This window comes from Camarhynchus parvulus, chromosome 1, assembly GCF_901933205.1.
Source record: "Camarhynchus parvulus chromosome 1, STF_HiC, whole genome shotgun sequence".
Classification (NCBI taxonomy): domain Eukaryota; kingdom Metazoa; phylum Chordata; class Aves; order Passeriformes; family Thraupidae; genus Camarhynchus; species Camarhynchus parvulus.
The window spans coordinates 6416014-6433986 of NC_044571.1; positions in this window are offsets into that span (position 1 = coordinate 6416014).

The following is a 17973-nucleotide window of genomic DNA, read 5'->3' on the forward strand; positions in this document are numbered from 1 at the left end:
GTGATGCTCACCAGTGTGAGACCTGACTAAGGTGAAGGCTGTTCCTCAGACAGGAAAGTGAGACCAAGGCTCTTGCCTGGCCAGAGCTGTCCCTCTGTTATCTGTGAGGGGGGTGAGGCCCTGGCACAGGTGGGTGAGACAAATTTTGGGTGTCCCATCCCTGGAAGTGTTCAAAGCCAGGTTGGAAGAAGCTCTGAGCAACCTGGGATAGGGGAAGGTGCTCCTGCCTATGGCAGGGGGTGGAATAGGATGATATTTGAGGCAGTAAATGGTGAGAACAGAACTGATAAAAATCTCGGTTTTATCCCTTCAAGATGCAGAGCTTGGGGTTTGTATTCAGACTTGATTTCCCCAAATGCCCCCTCTTTCCTGCCCAAGCAAATAATGGGAACTGAGATAATAGTGGCAGTTGGGTCTGTTTGACCTATAGATTGAAGAGGATCACAGTACTTTCCTAATTTTCTATTTTCAGTTGCATCTCAGTTTATGTAATATCTTCCCACACTGATATTTCTTCCCATCCTCTGACTTGCTTTTAGAATTGACTTGAATATCTATTTAAATCTTAATAGCAGGAAGAACAATATTTTTACTTTCTGGCTCTAGATAACTGCTAGGAAAGCCTCACTGCCTACTATTTCTCTATTCTGTGACAAATACAGAACTCTAAGCTTTGTTTTCTTGGCTATGTTTATTCTTTCTATGCAAATCAAGAGGGTACATTTAGCCCAACCTTGCTGTACTTGCAGCATATCCTTCCATATCAGTACATTGCAAAAAATACATTCTGTGTTTCTTAAAAAAGAAAAAATCCAAACAACCCTGCAGTCATTAAGTTTCTGAAATGGCAATAACCGGTATAAAACCTGAGACAGGGACACCAAAACTCAAAACTATGATTTTTGTGGAACAGAATAATGAATGGGTTGCTTTAATTGCCCAAAAGTGTGAACAGCCATTCCTAATGGGAGAGCTCCATCCATTGGATAGGTGGATTGTAATTAAACTATGGAAACCTGTAATTTGCACTTCTGCTGCTGTCCTGGGTAATTGAGCAGATTTTGTGCCTTGTGCACAGCTGCTTTTGGGGACGCTGTGGCTGTTCCCTCAGCTCCACTCAGCATGAAGGAATTCCCTGAGGAGTTCCCTGTGGAAGGTCAGGGCAGAAGGAAGGTGTTGAGGTGTTGAGTCTTTTGGAGACCTTCCAGCGGGTGCATTTTCTTTCCCTCAGCATGAGCGAGCATTTTCCAAAGGCAGAAACACACCTGGGACTGCTTGCTAGAAGTGCCCTCTTCACAATGTGCTTTGGTGTCTGACTTGAATGATGTTGGTGTGCTCATGCATTTTTACTCTGTAAATCTCCCACTGCTCTCCTGAAGTGGTGTTTCAGGTAAGATGAACAGCCCTGGCTCCTCTATCAGATGTCTCTGGGCCTCTCATGGACTGTCATAGCACAAATCCTGTGGCATAGAGCTGCTTGTGTGCATGCTACAGAGCCTGTCTGCCTGTGGGGTTGTTTGTGCTGTGATGTGTTGCTTTGTACAATAAACTGAAAAACGAGACCTTGGTTGTGGGTGTTTGCAAAACAAACCTCTGCTGAAGAGGTGTTTAGCTCAAGTGGTCCTTGGCGTTGGAGAGCCCTGCAATTTCTGAATCTGTCCTGTCCCTGGCTAGCCAATTCCTCATAAAAGCAGCTAACCAAAACTCTGGAAAGCCTTGAGAATCCAGTTTAATGCTGACATTTTTCTCCTACTGTGTGTGGCTTTACAGTTCCTAGTTGTAACCCACAGAAAATGCTGAATTGTTTTAGGACACTGCTCCAAGGCAGTGGGGTGGCTCTGACTGGCTGTCCCTGTGTACAGCAGCGAGTTTTAGTTCAAAGGCTTTGAAGAGCAGTTGCTGCTCCTACACGTTAACAAACTTTATCCTTTCAAGTTGGTAATTTTTCTATCCACTCTGAAAGTCTTGTTCTGTGGGTTGCTAAGTAACACCCGCACGTATTTAATTTTCCATGTGCTCTGAATGCCAGTCTTCCATGCAAAACACCTTTCCAAAATTAGTGTCTGTCAAGCTCCTGAAAGGTAGTGGTGCTGTGATGCAAGTCAATCATGTTGCCTGCTGTAGGTGTTAATTCTCCCATCTAAAGGCACTTGCAGAATCACTAATATGGAGAATCTCCAGTTCCTTTTAGCTGCAAGAAAACAGTATCTTCTGAAATATTTGCACGCTAGTTCCAGAAAGAGAAGTGAATTGCAGGGGGCCCACTTATATCATCAGTTTGTTCATTATGGTGATAACATATTATTTAAAGCTTAGGTCTTTTTAGAGTGTGGAGTTCAGAAGGGACCTGGACTAAATCTTTAGAAAAGTAATTTCCTGTGCTCCAAGGCTGGCTGACCACTGACTGGGCAGGTACTGAGGACTTTAGAGGGGGCAGGCATCATGAAGGTGTGAGGGAAGGGTTGATGAAGAGTGTAGGAAACTTTCCCTTTCTTTTAACCTGTTTTACCTTGTAGAAGGAAAGATTGGCTCTGCACTTTCTCTTTCCCCACCTCTGGAAATTCAGTATACTGTTCCGCTGGACATATGTGCTATACCAGACATTTCAAGTATTTTTCTTTCTGTTTGCCTGTGAGTGTTCCCTGGTTGCTTGTATAATCTGGGCTGAGCCTGTTTTGAGAAGAATATCAACACCTGAACAGGGCACTGTGTATGCTGAGACCAGGAGCTGCTGTTCTTTCCTTGAGCACACCTTCTCTGTTTCATGGACTTCACACAGCAGCATGTCTTGTACACAGTGGAGGACTCTGGATAACTGCAATTACATGCAAAACATCCACATAAAAGACATTATAATCACAGCAGCACAGCCAAAACTACCAGATTTTGTAGCTGCAGCAACAAATAAGCCAAAAATGGATGAATGTGAAAATAAACCTGCCACTGTGTTTTGTAACCTCTGTGAGCCCAGGCAACTGCTGCAAAGCACCGTGGCAGCGTTTGTCATGGTTACTACAGAACTGACTCAGGAGGTGTAGGATTAGGAATTGCAAAAACCTTTCCTAATGTCTCCCTCTATTTACTTACAGACAGATTAGCTGGCTAAAGATGTGAGAGTGAGCCCTACCTGTTGTTGAATGGCCAAAATCTGCAGTGCTCTGCAGAAGGTTCTTGATTCTTTCTGCCACCCAATTCCTCCTGGCTGTGACAGCCACCCCGGGTGTGATTGCTGCTGATGGATGTTTTAACAGCTCTCAGTTATTGCTACACTGGCCTCATTATCAGTCCTCTGAAACTTTTGTGCCCTTCTCAAAGGCTGGTGTACTCCATTTTTTCCTTCACCTGGAGTGAATAATGCTAAAAGAAGGATTTGAGGTACTGGTGAGGAGGTGTTTCCAAAGCCAAATATTCGTGGAGGATTTTGACCTCAAGTGAACTTTCTGGTAATTTAGAAAGACATGGATTTACATGGTGGAATAGGCTGCCAAGATCCTGGATTTCTTTGTGTTTAGCAGTGTTACGAAAAACAAAACCATTCCAGTGGCCAAACTCCCGTTCAGTTCTCCCCTAACAACAAGGACAGTGTGATTTAATGTGTTCTCTTGGATTCAAACTTCTGCTGTGTTGTGGGACCACAAAAGAAAGTTGCTGTCCAAGAATGCATGTTTTAAGTGTGTCAGATCTTCATCTGCCCTATAACATCCCTGTTTCTCAGATGCAGAGTTTGGACATAGTGAAATTAAAAGCCAGCCTTTCTCCCCACTTCTCCATGTGAAAATCAGATTTGAGTGAAAGCCTGAAATGCTGCAACTCCTGAGTAGCTTCTCAGCCCTGAGGGAAAAACCTGCAGAGAGCTGAAAGTCATTGCTGTCTTTATTTAAGAGAAGTTGGAAGGCAGAGGAGAGGATCTGAGTTTTGGAAGGCTTTGAATGCTGATCAGAAGAGAGACTTCTTGTCTTTACTGACACAGCCTGTATAAATGTGAACATAACCCAAGGAAGTGGGAGACCTAAATTTATTACCTGTGCATTGTCCTAAGTTTTAGACTGATGGGCAGCAGGAAGGTGCATTCCCCTAATAAAATAGCATTGCTTCAAAGAAGTGGAAGTTCCTACACCCAAAGAGTAGAAACACAGTTGTGATTTAGTTGTCAAAGCAGACAGGACTGAAATAAAGGGTGGCTTGAGGTAGGAAACCTGCTCCTTAAATATTGATTAAAGAGCTCCTGGCTGCAGCAGCCCTAGGAGCAGGACTGTTAGAGTGGTGTTTTCCTTCTCAAGGACCTCCTCCTAACAGTGCATTTTGTTTTCACCCCTGTTACAGGACCAGATGAACTTGGTCCCAGTGTTTGTAATGAGAGAGGGCACAGCACTGGAATCTTTCCTTCTGCTTTCTCGTGGTTCTCTGAACTTTGCTACTTACTCCCTGCCCCAGAGCAACCAAAGTGGGAGTAGGACTGTTCCCCCCTCCAAATGTGGGAGGTACAAGAGACTAAACCTGAAAATTCATCAGATTTTCAGTCAGTTAAAAAACCTAAGTGACAACAGTATTAATTTTGTCCGACTCTTACACACCACACAGTCTCAAGGAAATGGAATCTAAAGTTCAGACCTCAGCAGATAATGCTGCAGGGTGCTCTCAGACACAACTGGTGCTTTGGCTGTCCATAACTGGGACTCCAGGAACTCTAATTGGAGTTTATTAGGGTCTGGTGTACAAAGACAAGCACCTCTATGGGTGTTCATTATGTGTAATACTCTCAGAACAGGAATATAAACTCTCAGAAAGGAATTTAACCACAGTTAGATACTTCCTTGAGTGCTGTGTTGACATTCATTGTTTATCTGTTCAGACTAGTCATATTTGGAAACACTGTTCTATTCTGACATATGACTTTTCCCAGGAGCAGCAAGACTCACAACGAAGATTTCACAATAAAGAAAATTCTGTTCCTCTTTGTGGGAATGTTATAGTAAAGCCATGACAACTCATTTGGCACAAGATTGTTTTGTGTTCAGCAAGGATTCCCCCTCCCCCCTATCCCTACACATTTCTGATGTGTTTCCATGTGTTGGGGTTTTGTTTTGGTTTTTAAAATATTTTTGTGGGTTCTTTTTTTTTTTCAGGAGGGTGGGTGTGGATCATTTTACATTTAGCCTTCCAGCCATCCACTGAGAAACCAAACCCTGCAATAGGTATGAAGAACCCGAGTCCAGGCTTGTGTGTTTCAGTGTCACCACCAGCAGTGGAGTTGCTCCTGATTTATCACCACGTGAACAAGTTCAGCATCAGTCCCTTGGGATCTGCTCAGCTGGTGCAGCCCTGGAATTACACATCCTGCTCCAGGCAAAGGGGAATCATGGTGTGAAATATTGAGAGGTGGCACAAATCCACAGACAACAGCTTAAATACCAGGTAGTAATTCCAAACCTGCATGACTGGAAAGGCTGAGGTATCTGCAGTAACCTGTGGGGCCAGTAAGATCAGACACCAGTTTTGTTCCCTGGCTCTGTGTTAATGCCATATAAGCCCAGGGTTGGAAGTCCCTGGTACTTCTGGAGGTTGTACTTCTGATGTCTGATCTTCTTGGACATTTTTTTTTAACTTCAGTGTGCAGTGTTAAAGTGGAAATTATTTTTATGATGTTACACCAGATCTTTTTCCAAAGTACAAGGCTAATTAACCAGGTTTCAGTGAATTACACTGGGGATGACAGTCTAGCAGCTGAAAAGTCATTAGGCTTTTTTGCAGCCTTCCCTGGAGATAAAGTGGTTATTTTGGGAAGAATACACATATGGTGAAATCTGGTCCTCAGTGTAGCTCTTGGAAATCTTCCTCATGATCACAGTTTGCACCCACCTAAAATTCCTGAGTTATAAAGAGGGCAGCATTTTCCTGCCTCAGTGTTTACTGCCCCATCCAAAAAACTCTCACTGTGTATTTAGGAGCTGGAAGAACCACAAGGTTACACATTCAAAGAAGAAAGGAGAAAGATAGGAGGTTTTCAAAGATGTGAATTTGTGAGGATAGCGAATAAAAACCCAGTGGCATTGCCAACACTTCTGAAGCATTTCTGGAAAAGCTGCTAGGCCAGCCTTAGCCTGAATGTGTTTGCTGCATGCTGCTGAAACTATAGTTCAGGTTATGTTGCTGTTACTATTCTAAACCCTAGGAAGTGGGTGTTTATAAGTGCAGTCAACATTCCCTCTGAGCAAAAAGCTGGCCTTAAAAGGGAGTTGTCCCAACAGCAAGAAGGATTATTTAAAGAAAAGAAAATGCTAAATTTCTGCTGTTCAGAGAAAAAAAAATCAAAAAAAGAAGAGGAAGCAAACCCAGGGATGGAATATTACAGCATTGCCCACACACATTTTTTTCTTTTCTTTAGTGACTTCTATCCAAGGCCATTCAGTACAAGGAATGATCATTTGTGTTCGAAAATGAATAAAATGCCTTTTTTCATGCATTTAATTAACTTGTTTTGTTTAATTAGGAAAAATTACAGTAGCAAATGCATAGAAATGCATTGTCACTGATAGCATTATCATATTTTGCTGCTCACAGTCACTAAAGTCAAGAACAGGCTCCTGGTGTTTCACTTATACCTCTGTTTTGTTCAGTAGCTCCCAAACGTTTTGCTGGAGCACTGGAGAGAGATGGCAGTGAGTCAGCCCAGGGATAGCCTCCCAACCTGCCACTAGGACAGAGGGATGCTGGCTTGAGGTGGGATGGAAGGAGGAAGCAGCTGGGGGTGGACACTCCTGAGGCTGCAGGAGCCTGCTGAGACAGCTGCCTTGAAGCAAGGTGTCCTAAGTCACAGTTTAACAAAGCCATGGACTATGACAGTCCATAACAGGGACTCACAGTCCACTCAACCCTGCTCCAGACCTGGCTTTATTTAACATTAATAAATCATATGATTTCCAGACATCTCCAGTTTCTGTGACATCTGATTTTCTGCTTTCAGGTCTGATGCTTTCTGTCCCTTTTAATCTCTCTCCTGTGCCTCCCCTGCACAGGGATATTCTTAAGGCACCAACTCATTGTCAACAGAAAGCCGCTGCTGGGATTTCTCATTTGTGACCAGAGCTTCTCTTTTCTTTCTCAGCTGCTGTTTGTGGCAAGATGCTGGCACTTTCTGTCAGCTTTTTCTGGGTTTCTTGACAAATTGGGTGCAAATCAAGTGCAGTGCTCCAGTGGTGTGGGTGTGCACATATTTATCCATCCAGGTATCAGTAATGCACGTGTGCTGTGTGACAGGGGGAAGCTGAGGAGCCTCTGCACAGGATAACCAGCACCTAATTGCTGTACAGTACATGCATTAAAATCCTGGCACCTGTGGACCTCTTAACACAAAATCTCTCAAGTGAAACTTTTGAAGAAAATCATGCTTTGAGCCCTTGGGATTGTAAAGCAGGAGCAAGTCTTTTTTTTTTTTTTTGACCAAAAAAAAACCCTTCAAACTATAACAATTTATCTTAACATGTATTGAGAAACATAGGGAGGCAAAGAAATGAGGCAAGATTTCTACAAACAGGGCTGAAGTCAGACCATTTGTAGTGCAGAGCATGAAATGCATACAGGGCTCCTTGTGTCTGCAGGTTGTAAATCAGTCCCTCATCCCCTGCCTCCTGCCACTCCAATTTGAGTTAGCATCCAGATTGTTTAGGTTGTGTTCACCAGTGAATTTTCTTTTCCCAAAAGAAGAGGGAGAGCTACAGCAGTCTGTGCTCAGAGCGTTCTGCAGCGCCAGCTCTGGCACTGCCAAACCCAGAATGGGCTCTCGTGTCTCAGCCTTACTGTGGCTGTGCTTTGGCTGCAGTTCACTGAACAGGATGGTTCTAGCAGACAGGACAAAAACAAGGTGAAATGCTGCCAGGGTTGCACAGCTGACCTTGGTGAACTGCTGCAATAAAGCTAATTTGTTGTCTCACTCCTCTGTGCCATCTTTGTATCACGGTGCCACTTTGCTGCAGAATGATGCTTTACTTGGAGCTCTTGGGTCAGGTTGAAGCAGCATGAAAGAATATTTGGGTCTGTGCATTGAGGTTTCTGTCTACAATGCTTTAAGTTTTATAAACTTTTTTTTTGTGCTAGTCTGCCCATCACAGCACATCATCATGTTTGTTATTCCCCCAAATCTGTGAGAATAAGGACTGGTAAGCCAAAGAATACCACCGAACAGAGAAAAAGTCATAGGCAAGAAATGCCTCAAAACATAGAGCTCTCAAAATATTTTCTCCTTGAATATTCAAAGTGAGGACATTAAGGTGGAGAATTTGGGGGAGGACTGCAAATTTCCTGTAGTAACTCACAAGGGGCGAAGTTGGAACTGCTACTTCGCTTCTACTCTTTTATGATCAATTGTGATGTAAATGCTGATGGCTGCCTAACAGGCAAAACAAAGTAGGGAAATGATGAGTCATTTGTACTTGTAGTTTGTCTGAACAAGTAATGTGCAAGTCAAGTTTCATTTAAGTGCAGCAGAGCTTTCCCCCAAGGATTATCCTTGCAAGGCAGGGCAGTGGAAGCCCGAGGAGGGCTTTGGATCTGCAGCCATGGACAGACAGCCATGAACAGACAGCCTCTCAAACAGACAATTTCCATCATGCCAAGGCTGCCCAGCTTCAGTGCCCACTGTTCTAGAGACACTGAAATACACATGGCAGCAGCCTTCACTGGAGTATGTTGTATTATGTGAGTGGAATTTTTTCTGTTGCTCTTCAAGGACATGACCCTGTTTCTCCTGATGTGGGAGAATACATCCTCCCTAGGGAGAGGAGCCACCTATACCTCTCCAGCAGCTGGGAGGAACTGGCTGGCTGCTCTTGCCATCCAAGAGGTTGAAAGAAGACTCTGTCTCACTACCCTCACACCTCATCCTGCTTCCAACTGTAGCTCAGGTGGCAAAAGCACCTTTAATATTTGCCCTGTAAAGCAGCATCTAAATTACCTCTCTATTTATTATCTTATGCCCTATTGCAATTATGTTTTTTAATTAGTAAACAAAGATCCTTTAGTAAAAGGATTTTCTTCAGCAGCAGAATACTTTCCTTCTCCACAAAAGGAGGAATGTCTATACTGGTAATCCAAGATACACCAATCCTTAGGAAGTTGGTAGCACAACTCCCAGTGACTTCAGCAAACCCAGAAAGGAAACCCAAAGCTCATGGAAATCTCCAAAGGTATCTGTGGTGCTGTAGCATGAACCTAACTGTGACATCCACTCTAAGTGTATCCATCTGTGGCTCAGAAATATTGTCCTTTTCCTGGCAGCTGTTCCGAAGGCTGATCTGAAGCTTGGTCCAAGCTGCCTGCTGTCATCTGCTGGGATGTTATTGAAATAGATGCATGGGAAACAAGTCACGGTTGTTCAAACCAGCCAGAAACTGGGGGGAACCAATTTCAGAGGCCAAGATGCTGTGTATATATATATGTGTATATATACATATATATATATACACATATATGTATACAGCAAAGGTACAGTCCTTTGAAACTGTGAAGTGAATAGGATACAGTTGGAAACATGCTGCAAAGGGAACAAGAACACAGTCTTGCAGTTTTGAAAACTACTGTTTGAATAAGTAATCCAGTTCCCAATTCAGACCTAAAATAGCCTTCCTGTTAGTGCAGTGCTGCAGTCTGTCACAGTTGGCAGCAAGAGTTTTCTCTTTTGGTTGACTTTAGGCTTAAGTAATAATAAGAATATGCCCAAAGTGCAGTTTCTCTTCACAAAAGGCCTTTTTTTTTTACACATTTTTTTATTAAAGGGTGGCCTCATCATTTCAATGTTGTACAGTTACATGTTTTGGTAAATTTCCACCTATAATATGAGGTGCCATTTAAAACACAAGTGTGTTTTCTTCCTAAGTTTTGGTAAATGTGTCTTGGACATCTGCTCTTAGTCCCAGAAGGTAATTTTGTACTTAATCACCTGGCTAATAAAGATTAAGGCTCTGATTCAGATCTTTGCTACAACTGGTGGCATAAATCAGTAGGAGCATTACTGACTTCAGGCTTTTTAAAATTCTGATTCAATTACTAAGGAAAAATTTAATATTACTTAATGAAAGCAGATGCCAGGTAAAGCAGTGGGAAATGTCCTATTATTCACTAAACAGGCCTTCAGTGAGTCGGTCGAAGGCTCCTGGAACAATTTAGAAAAAGTTGACAGAGAAACCCCAGGAGGTTTGGATGGTCCCACTCTGGCTGAGCAAGCACATACAGTCAACCAGCATCAGCCAGCAAAGCACCAGGGCACATGAGGGGCAGGAGGAGCTCCAAACCACATCTGGGGATTTCTCTGAACAGGCATTTTGTGAGACAGAACTGCAGTGTCAGCTGTGGGGCAAGAGATGGGCTTTGGAAGCAGCAGGAATCATCAGAAGTGTAGCTGATCCCAGGGTGAACCAGGAGCAGTGCAGCAAGGAATCTCAGCCATTAGAGTTCACATGTCTGAAATAGAAAAGTTCACAGGAAAAATTGCAGAGATCAATGTCCAAGCAATCCTGTGCGTGATGTATCAGGGACTTATGAAGGAACCCACTTTCTTTTGCTGAATTCAGCCAGACATGTGAAACAATCCATCCTATTTCAAATGAGCGGTTGGATGGATTAAACACAAATGTAATTAGCTTTTTCTCTTGTGCTTGGAGCTTGTCGTTTAAAATGATGAGGAAGCAGGAGAGAGCTCTGCTAAAAGCCCACTGTGTTACACTTGTGAAAAATGCCTGGCTGTTCTGTTTATAGCCTGCTCCATAGCTGTAATCTTCAGCAGCCAATAAGGAACTTCACCATCAGCAAAGCTAAATAAGAACAATCTAATCATTGTGTCTTAGCATTTTGCTTATTGCTGTAAAAATACAAAGTGCTTATATTTACTTGTGAAGGATCTAGAGTGCACTATGGGCTCCTGTGACTAAAGGAGCTGTCCTTCAGTGTAATTTAAACTTCCTTGCTCATTCATAACCACAACCACAAGGTTAAACTGACCTTCTTTGTTCTTCTGAGTTTCATCCCTGAAAAATGCACTGAATACCCACCCCTGCCAAAACTATGGATGTTCCCTTCACATGATTTTTAAGTCTAATACAGAACCCTGTCCCAGGTATGTGACTAATTCTTAGTCACATTAACACAAGTTTTTCATCTTGAATATGGCAGTGTGTGTCCTTCCCTCTCCCACCATATGACAGATTTGTCTCTTGAAAACCATGTCCTAGTGATATGAAAATGAACATATCAACCTCAGTCCTTCTTGATGACAGTGCAAACACCCAAACCAAATGAATGAAAAGTTTGGAGGAAACACACACTGTCCTCAGGCCATCACAACAGAGAAGAAAAACACTGCATGAGATGTCAGAGCAGGGCTGGTGAAGGTAGCCAGGAGCTCCAAAGAAGAGGTTTTGTTCTCTCTGCTCTGGAGTGTCTGAGGTCTTCCAGCATGCTTCACCCTGCGAAATGCCAATTCAGGAGCATCTGACACTGTGCAGAATTTTTGACTGTGAGAGGCAGTAAAGTGTTTAGAGAAGCCCAGAAAATGATTTGGGGACTTGGCAAACACTGATCTGATTTCTTGCTCTTGAAGCCTTGTGCTGTGAGATGAGAATCAGAGGTTCAATAACAACAAATCAGTCCGGTGGCATCCGATTCCCAAATAACACAACAGAATTGCAACAGAAAGTTGTGGGCAGATAAAGACTAAGCCCTGAATAGAAGCTAAATATATGTGCAGACACATGGATACATAACCTCAGAGAGGAAGCTCCTGTTCTGGCTGTACTGACATGGCCCATTAATGGCAGTCAAACAGAAAGGGGAAACAAACCCATGACAAACAGGCTGATATTGGTTATTTTCAGGCCCCGTGATGTAATACCTTTTTCAGGCACTATCACACAAAGTTTCTCTTTCTTGAGTTTCTTTTTCCTCTAGAAGAAATAGAAACTTAGCAAGTGCTGCAAAGCAGTCAGTCAATGCCTGGATTGTGTCCAACTCACTGAAGCACATGAAAATGCATGGGAGAAATGGGTTGATTATTAGAAAGTCAAGCTTTACAGAAAGTAAAGGGAAATATCAGCAGCTATTTTAGATATCCGTGCTTACTTTTGGTCCTTTAACCTGATTGTTTTAAGGCATGTTAAACTAAGTGTGAAATGCACTTATCAGTTACATTGCACTGCCAGTTTATTGTCAATAGGAAATTCATTGTATCAGAGACAAACTCTTCTTGTTTTTGGTTTCTCTAGTACTCTGGAGTAAAACCATGATCCATCATCTTCCAGAGAGGTGAAGATTTTTTTTTTAAATTGAGAAGAAAACTTGAAATACCAAATACCTATGTTTCTTTGTGACTTACAATTAAACATTTGAATGTAAATGATAATGAAATGGTCTTGGAATACCTCTAAGCAACTCAGTGTCCTCAAGAGATGTGTCCTTAGAAGATGTGTGCCTGATGATGTGTCACTCTGTGTAGGAGAGCATAGAAGTTGTTCACAGCACAGACCTTGCCCTGTAATGCTACATTTGCTCTCTTAGCATGAACAATATGATTTTTTTTCATCCCACATCTTTCTGGTGCCAATTTCATAGTTAAAGCAATTAAGGCTGCACTAGAGGAACCATTTGAAAAACAGAGTCTAGTTCTGGGTATGCAATAGGTGCATTTATCAGCTTCAGCCTTGGTAAGTGGATAAATAAAGCAGAAGCCAAATCCTGAAGGTCCTGGCACTTTCACTTCTTAGCTGTGAGCTCACAGAACAATTTTTTGCCTAGACTTAGAGAGCCCAGCTCCTCCTGGCAGCTTTTTGCCCTTGCTCCATGCAGCACCTTTCCTGCTGAGGTGTTACTGGGGTGTGCATTAGCTTGGCCACGTAGCTCAAGCTCCCTACCCAGAGCTGCAAGGACACCAGGATGAGGCACACAGGCCACAGCACAAGCTGCCACCAGAGCAGAATGATGAGAACTTGCATTCTGATGGTGAACAGTGTGTTAAAAGCCCATGCTGGTACATCCTCATTGCTGCCTTCAGTGCTGGCTGGCACAGACATGCTGTGCCTTCACTTTAAATGTAGATAAATTCATTCCACATCTCCCTTCCTCCCACTGGCCCTTCCATAACACAGTAGGATTCTGTCACACCCTAACATATTTTTCTCCCCATCCTCACGTTTTTCTTTGGAAACACTCATTGCAGGGAGTGGTGGTGCTGAAGCTCAGTGTTACGCCATCTGTTTAGCAATCCCAGCCTGGTTTCCAATAGCCCACCTGAAATGCATGGTTACTTCCAGCCTTTCCTTTTGCTGGAGTGCTGGCTGAGCAAGCCACCTTGCTTCTTGCTGGTGTCAGCAACCACAGCCTCTCTGAGCACATCAGGGTGTGGGGAGAAAGCCTTGTTCCACAGCCAGCCCTTGCAGAGTTTCTGTCAGTGCCACAGAGCCCAGACGTCACCCAGGATATCCCTGCTTCCCCCACCAAGGGTTGCATAAGTGCTCATGTAATCCCTTGGTGGGTGGTAGGACTGGCCCTCCACGGCCACACCAGCTTTCTCCAGGCACAAACCAGTCCTCAAGCACTGCAGGGATGCACCCAAGCCTGGTTGTGGAAAGTTGACCCTGGCTGGATGCCAGGCACCCACCAAAGCCACTCTGTCACCCCCCTCTGCAGCTGGACAGGGGAGAGAAAATACAATGAAGGTTGATGAGTTATGGACAGGGAGAGATCATTCACCAAATACCATCGTGGGAAAAACAGACTCAAATTAGAGAAATTAGTTGAATTTATTACTGACAAAATCAGAGCAGAATAATGAGAAGTAAAATAAGACTTTGAAAATACTTTGCCCCCACCCCTCCCTCCTTCCCAGCTCTACCTTCTCCCCTCCAGTAGGACAGGGAGATGTGGAATGGGGTTTACAGTCAGTTTATCACACATTATTTCTGCCACTGCTCCAGCATGGGATCCTTCCCAGGGGAGACTGTTCTCCATGAATTTCTCCATTGTGTGTTGATCCCATGGGAAACAGTTCTCTACAAATTGCTGCAATGTTGGTCAATTTTCCATAGGGTCAGTCCCTCAGGTACAGGCTGCTCCAGTGTGGGTCCCCCACAGGGTCACAAGTCCTGCCAGGAAACCTGCTCCAGGGTGGGCTCCTCCCTTCATGGGCCTTCCCCGTGCCCCATTTTGGGTCTCCTGCCTGGGCTGAGGTGATCTCTGCATCCCTGTGCCCTGCTGGGCTGAGGTGATCTCTGCATCCCTGTGCCCTCCTGGGCTGAGGTGATCTCTGCATCCCTGTGCCCTTCGTGGGCTGAGGTGATCTCTGCATCCCTGTGTCCTGCTGGGCTGCAGGGGCACAGCTGCCCCACCAGGGTCTCACCAGGGCTGCAGGGAATCCCAGCTCCAGCCCCTGGAGCAGCTCCTGCCCCTTCCCTGTGCCCTGCCCTTGGTGTCTGCAGGGCTCTTCCTCTCACACATTCTCACCCTGCTCTTCTCTGGCTGCAATTACATCTGCACTATAACTTTTTTTCTTTCCTAAATTTGTTATCCCAGAGGTGTTACCACCTTTTCTAACTGGCCCAGCCCTGGCCAGCAGTGGGTCCATCCTGGAGCTGTCAGGGATTGGCTCTGCTGGGCATGGGAGAAGTTTGCAGCATCTTCTCACAGAAACCACCTCTGTAGCCCCTCCCCCCACTACCAAACCCTGGCCACACAAACCCAGTACAGTGGTCCAGGGCAGCAGCAGCAGAGAAATTCTGCAGATCAGCAGCTGGATGTAGCTCTTCTGGTGATGGGACAGGAGGAAGGAAGATGTGAGGTAAGCACTGTCCATAGCAGTTTATGCCCCAGGAACCATGCAGGGTGTACAGCAGTGGTGCCTGGCAGCTGGAGCTCCTTTTATTCAGCCTACAGTGCATAAAATAAACCCTAAGGAGATATAACATGGCCTTTTCCCGGAAAGGAATACAAGACATCAAGAACAGCATCCCCTCCATATGCTGAGCATCTTCTACAGAATCCCCCATGGCCTGGCAAAGTGTGCTGCCATGCTGACCCACTGGCCACTGCCAGACAGGTCTCCAGGTGCTGTGCACCAATTCATTCTGAAAAGTGCCTGCTCCTGTTTTAGGACCAAATATCCTTCTTTCCCATTAATGCTCTGCTGTTGGCTCCATCTTCTGCCATCACACAGCATGAAAACCAAGCAGGAAAATATAAATGTCAAGGAGAAGTTAAAAACATGATATACTAATTAGCAAGTGTTCTCAGAGTGTTAGCCCCACATAATCACTACTGACCTGTTTGGGTATATTTTCAAATGCTCTTTCTTTTTTTCAAGTTGGCTTCTTCTGCAGCTTTGGATTAAGCAGTTGCCTAAAAGCCTTCATTGTAAAGCATGTGTTGCACTCACCCATCTGGCAACTTCATGTTGTATAATACAAGGGAGTGCACAGTATGTGGCATAAATTACAGACAAGAAGAATGAACAGCACAGCATGTAGGGTAAATTAAAGCAGGCATTCTTCATGGCCCATAGCAGAGAAAGACAGAACAATTTTGCATCATAAATACAGGAAAAACATGTGTTTTCAAATGAGGATTTTTTAAAAAAAATAAATAAATAAGATATGCCCTCAGAGGCAGGCAGCTTGTTCCTAGAGGCAGTAACAACCATGCAAAACCACATAAAGGAGTAAAGAAAGGCATAATGGTAGATAACAAGAGGTAACAGATTGCAGTAGGAGGACAAAGAAAGAAACCAAATGCTGAGATGGAGCAAGCCCCAGTGGACTTTTAAAAACAAGAGTGCAAATTGAAAATGAAAGGAGCAGAAAGCACACACGGATCTGAGGATGAAAACCATTCCTATTGGTTTTTTGTGGCATGAGCATATGCAATGCACACCCCTTGTTAGTGACATATCACTTGACATCAAAGGGTTCATACATGGGATCTCCTGACCATGGGCTGGTGAACTCAGCAGAGCCCCAGGAGCCTTCTGCTCTGAAGATCCAGAAGTGCTGACCATCCTATGCTGCTCCTCACCCTCTGGACCATTATGTGGGCCTGTGTGTGTGTGCAAAAATGCCCACATAGGAGAGAAGAAGTGGGAAAAATTGGACAAAGTGGGAAAAGTTGAGCCAACTCCACTTGCTATCAAGTATCAGAGCTTTAACTCTGTGCCTGACCTCTCCAATCCTGGGTGTCCCACTTCTTTTTGTGAGCTTCCACAGCAGCTTATGCCAGCCTAGGGCACAGCCTTTGCTTTTCTACTGTCCTGTCGTGGCCCTTCCCTCATGCCAGGAGAGTTCCCACTGGTATCTGTAGTGCAGCACTGGGAAAATCTTCAGGGAGCAAACTCTGCTACACCAAGCTCACCAAAGGAAACAGGGGACTAGTTTCAGATCAGTGTTGCTCTTCTCCTTACTGGAGTGGAGTTACTCAAATTGTGAGCTAGTTTAAGCCACTGAATGGACAATTTGAGTTCTGGGTTGGAGGTGCAGGATTGTGGGAACTTCAGTTTAGATGAGGTTAAGTTGCCATTGGAACGGCGCTCTGGCTGTTTTCCTTTCCCACCCTGAGCTGTTTGTGTCAATTTAGAATATGTTTTTCTCAAGGCAGGGAGTGTTTCCCATTATGTGTTTGTGCATTGCCTAGCAAGTTGGAACTCTGATCTGAGGTGGAAACTTGAGGCCCCACCATAGTACAAATAATAAATGTAACACAGTGAAGAACAGATGCATTCACATATGGTGCTTTATAATTCAGACAAATAAAAATTCTTATGTTGTATGTTAAAATAATTCTATATGTGCCACAGTTAGCATGAAAACTGAAAATAAAAACAAAGCCATGAAGAGTACATGCATTTGGGAGTCCATACCCTCCTTCTGCATCCACAAACACAGACTTCTCTGTGGCCATCCTCATTGCCTCATCATGCAGCTGTGCCCTGTAACTTTACTGTTGTCCAGGTTGTGCTGTCTTTTCTTTTAATGCTAATTTCAGGCAGCTTCCCAGCCAGCCAGCCCCTCCACTGCACATATGGGGCTGTATATAAAATATCCACAACTTTTTCATTTTGCATAGCTCCCAAAGAACACACCATTTTTGTCTTCTTGAGAATGTGGTCCCTAATGGCAGCGTCCTCCTGGGGCAGTTTAGGTTTCCACTGGACTCTGAATAGGGATCATTGTGACAGAGGGTATTTTCCTCTGCTGTGCTGGCATTGGCAATAATAGTAGTAACAGCTATTTGCAAAGAGGAAGGATATTTGTGGCAATCTCTGGCATAGAGTATTATTTAACTCTATTGGAAAAAACACCTTCCAATAAAAGAAGGAATGACTTTTGAAGGAGTTACAGCCATATGGTAGTTCTGAGTGAATTATGAGTCAGGTTCTCACAGGTTGATAAAGATGGAAAAAAGTTCTTAAAGTGTGTCTTTATTAATTTTATTTTAATCACACTAATTCAAACTTTGCTGTACCAATTTTCAGAAGATTTATTCTGTATATAACAAGCGCTGCAGATTATGGAGGGTTGTTTTACATTCTTCAAAAATAATTAAATGGTTTAATTCCTTTTTAAAGCACCAAAATCACATCAGGCTTTGAAGTCATGAGCTATGCCTCTATAATTAACATTAATAAATACAGACTTAGCAAGGCTGGCTTTCAAAAGCATGATGCATTTCAGGAATACAAATTTGCATGTACAAACTGAAGACACCAAATGCAGCATTTCTGACTTCTCAATATCAATTTACTTACTTCACCAATTTGCTTCCTTGCTAATCAATGAAACCCTAAGGAAAAAAAAAGCATTTTGGACAATTTCCAAAAGTGTATCTCAAGGGAGAATAAATCAAGGCACTAGTCTTCTATGCTGAACATTCATTAGTAACTAACACTAAATTGAAGTGAACCTTTTTACAAGCAAGGAAAACAGGCAATCCTGGAAATTGTTTTAC